The sequence below is a fragment of the Mus pahari genome, chromosome 11 (assembly GCF_900095145.1).
Source record: "Mus pahari chromosome 11, PAHARI_EIJ_v1.1, whole genome shotgun sequence".
NCBI classification, from domain to species: domain Eukaryota; kingdom Metazoa; phylum Chordata; class Mammalia; order Rodentia; family Muridae; genus Mus; species Mus pahari.
Genome location: NC_034600.1, coordinates 72,787,520 through 72,794,550, shown reverse-complemented (window position 1 = coordinate 72,794,550; position 7,031 = coordinate 72,787,520). Strand labels below are relative to the sequence as shown.

General features: G+C 44.7%; 1 pseudogene; it reads left to right on the top strand.

The window, feature by feature from the left end:
• Positions 1–6,298: 6,298 nt before the first annotated feature.
• On the top strand, positions 6,299–6,664 carry LOC110329225 (annotated as a pseudogene).
• Positions 6,665–7,031: the final 367 nt, after the last annotated feature.

Here is a 7,031-nt window from a genome sequence, read left to right as displayed (position 1 = left end):
GAGACTCGGTGGGCCATGCGATGTTTTACATGGGAGAGTGTGTTTCGCTGAGAACAGACACATGGTGTATTCCTGGAGGCTGCCTGGTCAAAGGCCGTGTAATGCTTCGCCGGAGCAGATGCTTCAGAGGCATAGGATGCTGGGAAAGAGGATAAGTATAACCCAAACGTCAGTGGAGGATGCTCTCCTTGGTGAAACTCTTTGCTGCTTTGGGCTTCACTGACAATGCTCCTGCATTGGTTCACCTTGCTTTCTTCACTGACCTTCAGTTGGCGTGACTTTGTAGAGAGAAGCGCACCAAAGAACTTCCGGTGGTATTCCGGCTGCTTCTTGCCGCTTCTGCGGACTTGTGCAGGTTGTCGGAGCCTTGCGGTTTCTTCTGGACCCAGCCACTGCTACTGATTCATGTTCGGTGTTTGCTGAGTGGACTGGACTGCTGACAACAAAGATTGGAATTGCCCCAAAGAACTATTTCTAAACAGGTCCTCAACTTCCATTTCCTATTAATCTTTCTTTTCCCCTACCTCTGGTGGGTAGTGAGCTAGAAGGATGGTTGAAGCATTAAAGAACCATAATTAAAGTAGTTTTTGAAAAATATAAGCCTGCACTCCTGAGTTGAAGCTTCATGAGTCATCACTCAGGTCAAAGTGGGACTTTGGTATTACCTATGTTCCTGTAGATAATTGTAATAGACTCATTGTGGGCTCTGATTGGTCCTGAGTTAACTACATTGTATCATTGCTGATTACCAACAATTGAGTCAGAGGCAGGAAGGTGACTCTCTGCTCTCCTTGGGTGAAATCACTTTTTTGGTTTGTAATCAGTGCCCTATCTTAGGTGAACAGACATTTGTTCGCTTCTCTCCAGGAAAGTCACATAGTTCATTTTACCAATTATGCATAAAGGTACCAGGCCTGTCATGCTTAAGAGTTTTGTATTAATAGAGATTCCTGACAGGACAGTTCAATGGCATACACCTAATCTTCAGTGAGGGCAGATTCTAAATATCTAGAGCTAGCCCCTGAGCCAAGTGATCTCACTCGCCCTGTCTCTCAGCCTGCCAACTCACCAGCCTTGCTAGGCCACATGGCTCCCACCAGGCCATCTCTCAGACATCCCCTTCCCCCGCAGTTCCTCTCACTTTCACGAAACACCCCACGCACCCCTGGTTAGCTATCTCAACAGCTCATTACCTGGTAGAATCAAGATTCTTAATGCTTAATTAGCCAGTTAGATATATGTATCAATAATAACACAATTTACAAGATGCCAATACAAAATTTTAGAGCCAAATGATAATGATAAAGCTTTAACCCAGTTATTCTAACCTTTTGATAATACCACATCAGCCTCCATTCTGGTTCTCCCTCTCCTCCTCAGACCTCTCTCTCTGTCTTCTCAACTCCTCAATCCACGTCCCTTCTCCTGTCCAACCACAACCCTCCCCCTCCCCCCCCCGCCTTAATGTGGTTGGACAGAGAAAACCCTGCGATAAGAACTTGAAAGCTTTTGAAAGAGTCAATCTTGCCATGCGTTTTGGCTGGGCTGGTGAGATTGTCTGCTGCAACCTCAGCTCAGGCTTCTGTATTACTGGAGGTGAGATGCTTGACCACCTACTTCAGAGTCACCTAGGTTGCGTGAATCAGAGATGCACACTCTTGGTACTTACATCCAAACCAGTCTCCCGGGGATTCCTTCTCAGATCTTCCTGTTCTTAACAAGTCCTTCTCAGATCCTCTGACATTCTGACCTCTGAGAACACTAAAGCTCAGAGACTAAAGACACACAAGCTCTCCTTGGAGGATGAGGAGTACAAGTTCAACTATGAGCATCTCCCAGTACAGGCTGTTAGTTACTGCAAGCATCTCACAGTACAGGCTACGGTCTACTTCGAGCATCTCACAATACAGGCTGTTGGCTGCTGTGGTATCTCACAGTACAGGCTATTGGCTACTGTGGCATCTCACAGTACAGGGTATGGTCTACTGTGAGCATCTCACAGTACAGGGTATGGTCTACTGCAAGCATCTCACAATACAGGCTGTTGGCTACTGTGAGCATCTCACAGTACAGGCTATTGGCTATTGGGGCATCTCACAGTACAGGCTATTGGCTATTGTGGCATCTCACAGTACAGGCTATTGGCTATTGTGGCATCTTACCATATGAGCTACTGGCAATAACCACTGTCCTCAGCTCAGGCAGGAAATTAGCTGTCATGTCCCAGTATCTTCCTCTCTATTTACTTTCTCATACTGTCACCAGAGCTAAGACATAGCAAGAATGGCACTCTTTCTTTCTGCCTTTTATGGTTTCTCCACTGTCAAAAATCAGCACCATTGATTGCCTACCCAGCATCCTGCTCTTCTGAGTTTTGTACTGATTTCATACAGTCATTGAGGAGAGAATGTGTTCATAGACCGGTGAACCCTATTAACCAGTTTAGGGGGACTAACTGTGATTGATCCCAAGTCAGATCTCATCATACTACTTGCCAGCGACTGGTCCAATGCCTTCTAATGAGACATGAAGGGCACATACTGGGAACATCTAGGGAAATTTCTCTAACACCAAGAGCACCTCCCAGTGGAGCTGAATACCATCCCTACTGTCATTGCCTCCCATTGTCTGCAGAACGGCACTCAGACTCTTTACGGGTATCTGAGTAAGATTCCTAGTTGTCTTGAGTGTCTTCTTCAGTCTAGTCGTGAGGGAAGAGATTCTTATTCGAGGGCCATGTGACTGAATGCTCAGGTCTGACTCTAGATGGATGAGATCGATACAACTTGCTAGACGCATCCTCACATTCTCAGGGAAAAGAACATCATAGGTCAAGGAAGGGACGTAAGAGCTCCGGTCTGGAACAGTGAAGGAAAGGCTGTGGGTGGCAGCTTTGTAGCAACAAGAAGGTAGGGGTGCCCCTGGTGCCCAGAGGAGAATGGAGTTCTCTTCTTTGCGTAATTCTGGGGTCTGACAAGGAACTGGACCCTCCCTCACTCAAGGATCATCAGGAGCAGTCCCCACCCCATGATGATGCGGGATGCTTGGCTCATAGAGCTTATACATGAGGCAGAGCAGGCAGGAGCACTTCCTCTCTCTATTTTAGATGTCAAGGCAGCCGATAACATTGGACCTTAATTTTCGATCTTCTACCACAAAGACGGGCATTCTTAGAGAGCTCAGACCCACTCTGAAAGGACAGCATGCCAACCAAGCCCAACACCAACTCTCATTTCATTTCTGGTTCAGAATCCCACAGTCCTCTCTTTGCACCCTCTGTGCCTGCATTCACAACCCTTCTAGCGACTCAGGAGAGGAGCAGCGGAACAGACTTGAGAAGCTCCATCTTCCGGGTGGATGACTCTGGCCTCAACCTGTGTGCATCCCAGCAGATCTAGGCAGATGTAACTCCTGGCATCCACAGGAATGCCTCAATGCCACCTTTATTTTGGCTTCTTCTTGTTTAAGATCTCATGCCCTCTAGTTATTCACGTCTCTTTCAGGATCAGTTCCCAAATAAGTCAGGCGAGGCCTTGATTTTGTAGGACACAAAAGAAAGCAAAGTTTCTGTAGGGAGTCACAATCCTATGAGGATGTGACATCTTGTGAGTATGAGAGAAGAAACTGAGCATGAAAACAGATGTGCTGATATGGTGGTATCAGAGCATGAGAATATTTTAGATCCCTGGTAAAAACTCTTGAGGGTTTCCTTCATTCATGATGGGCCTTCATGCTATCTTTTAGAAGACTTTCTTTGGGTCTTCTTATGTTATCTTGATGGTGGTCTAAGACCCCCACGTAGGTTATAAAAAAGAATCTTAAAATAAAGCAGGAGGTGTCAGCAGGTGAGTTCATTTTACTGCATTGGAATCTTGCAGAGGAACACTATAGAAGTCTTACTGGCACCTCACCTATCACAGCTACCCTCGAGTCACATCATGTGATGAGCATAATCATTCCTCTCATCTTCGGCCATTCTTAGCCCATCCTCTTGTCTCCAGCTGTCACCTGAATCTCGCTAACATAGCCACAGATACAAAATTGTGAGGCAAATTCTTTCTTATAGCCATAGAAAGACAATTACAGCCACTAACAATGAAGTTTCTTTTTAGAAATCAGCCACATTCAAGTGTCTCAGTGGTGTGTCAGCTACTGCCATGCGATTGTCATGACAGATTTTATATAAAATATGAGCTGAAAATGCAGCTCCCAGTTACTCTCTGAGCTCAGACAAAGGGGGAAAAGGAGAGATCGGAGATTTATTTTTTACTGATTGGACAATACTAATGTTTTTTTAAGGAGAAATCTTCACAAATGTATTTAGATACTTGCTGTACCTAATACCTGATCGGACACAAGGTTTGAAGGAAACATGGCAGTTGAGACTCCTCTCCCCTCCCTTCTTATTTGGTGAAATAAGAGTTAGAGAGCAGACAGGAAAGAGGGCTGTCAAGTGAAACCTCAGGCCGTGTTCCACTGACCCACTTCCTCCACAGATGCTGTGCCTCCTAAAGGTCCCACAACATCAGCACTAAACTGGGAATCAAGTATTCATGAGCCTATTGGGAATGGTTCACATTCAAACCACAAGAGTTAGACAGCTCATGTTACCCTCCCGGGGGTGTGGGGGGGTGACATTTGTACTGTAAGGACACTGGAGAGGGCAAGCTAACATCTGGTGGTCCGGACAGTTAGTGCTAGTCAGTCACCACAATATGGAGGAGACCCTCGTTCTGCCTCTTCCACCAAGTCTCCTGGGTCTTGTCCTTTGTACCTCGTGACCAAAATGCATGCACACACCAGGGTCTTAGTCTTTCTGGATTCAAAGACCAAGAAGAGCCTGCCCGACAGCAGCCAGCCACTTTCCTTGTACTGTCCAACATAAAGGAATGAGGCAACAGGGCCACATCTAGTTGATCTATATCTCCTGAATATTTCTTTACCACCCATTGTCTTTATTTTTAAAGTAAAATAAAATCCATCTATCCTTTGAGAATTTTACATATGAGTATATCTACCTCCCACACTCTCAAACTTCTCCAAGCCATTCCTCCTGATTTCATATCCTCTTTTTTTTTATCTTTATGACCTACTAAGTACAATATCAGCTATCCGTGGGCACTTGGGTGTCAAGCCGTCCATTGGAACAAAGGCAACCTGAAAAGCTTTACCCCTGCAGAAAACCAACCCCTCTCCCAACCTGGCCATCAGTTGATAATAACTCTCATTTAGAAGTGGGTTTCAGGAGTCCTTTTCCTATTGTATTAGTTCCCTATTGCTGCTATCACAAAGTTGTGCAATTTAGTCATTTAAAATAAGACGAATATGTTATTGCGCCACTCATGTCATCACAATCTGCAATCAGTTTCACTGGACTGCAATCAAGTCTGCTCAGATCTGAAGTCTCTGAAGGATCTGAACAAGAATTTGTTTCCCTTTTTTATTTTTATCTTATTATTTTCCTTTAGAAGCCACTTGTATCTCTTTCCCTGTGGCCTTTTTCTCTGTCCTCAGAGTACATTTTCCCAATATGGTATCCATCATATTGAATTCTTTCTCTCTTCCACTGACTCTGCATATATTCTTTTCCTTACAAGATCCCTATGGGATGGACAGTGGTGACATACCCCTTTAATCTCAGGATTCAGGGAGCAGAAAGAAGTGAATCTCTGCATTTAAGGCCAGCCTGGTGTACAGAGTTCCAGGAGAGCCAAGAAGCCCTGTCAAAAACACCAAGCAAACAAACAAAAAGAGCCCTGTGGTTATAGCCAAAATTACCCCTATTACAAGATGCTTAAACATTATTAAATAAAAAAGATCATATTTAACATATACATATATACATATACATGTAGGCACACATGCCACAGTGCACACATGGAGGTCAGAGGAAAATTTACAGGATTCTGTTCTCTCCTACCATGCTGGTCCTAAGGACAAACTCATCTAATTGGGTTTCAGACAAGTTCTTCTAGTTCTAAGCCCTTTGGTCAGCTTCTCTTCGTAAGATTCCTAATCATACCAGCGAAATCTCTTAGCAAAAAAGACTGACCATGGGTCCCAGGGACTTTATACTTCCACGTACCTCTTGCTAGGATAGGAGGAAGCTCATTTGTCAGTCTAGCATACCCTAGTTTGCATTCTAAACGATCACAATCTAACTGAGTTATGAAGAGCCAGGGATGATATGAAATACTTCAAGCTGTTAATAACAGGCTACATAAAAGAATCACATGTAAGAGGACAAAACTCCCTCTTTCTCTCGAACCAGGCAGCCTCAGCAGTGAGCAACACAGCAATGGCCAAGATTAAGATTCAGGGCCTGCGCGGCAAGAAGGAGGAGCTGTTGAAATAACTGGACGATCTGAAGGCGGAACTGTCCCAACTTCGCATCTCCAAAGTGACAGGGCACCACATCCAAGCTCTCCAAAATATGAGTCATATGCAAATCCATCGCTTGTGTCCTCACTGTCACTAACAGAGTCAAAAAGAAAACCTCAGGAAATTCTTCAAGGGCAAGAAGTACAAGCCCTGGGACCTGCGACCCAAGAAGACTAGAGCCATGCTCCGCCAGCTCACCAAGCTCGAAGAGAAGCTGAAGACCAAGAAGCAGCAGCGGAAGGAGTGGCTGTACCCACTGCGCAAGTATGCAGTTAAAGCCTGAGATGACAACGACAATAAAGTGCAACACTGATGGCAATAAAACAAAACAAAAAAAAAAACAAAAAAACAAAACAAAACAAAAAAAACTCCAAGCTGTAGTGTGGCGCATGTGCATCCTGAAACCAAGAGGAGAATTATGGAGACCTGGCCACACAGGCAGGAGACAACCTTAGCACCACCTCTCAACCATGCTCCAAAAAGTGCTGAATCATTTATGACAAATGATTGTTTTAGTCACAGCCAAGTATTTAAGAAATAATGGAAAACTCCAAGCATAAAAAAATAAAGCCAGAACTTACAAATGACAGGGTTCAACATGAGGTGACGCTGGCCATGCCCTGTAAGAATGGGAGAGGGAACAAGATGGG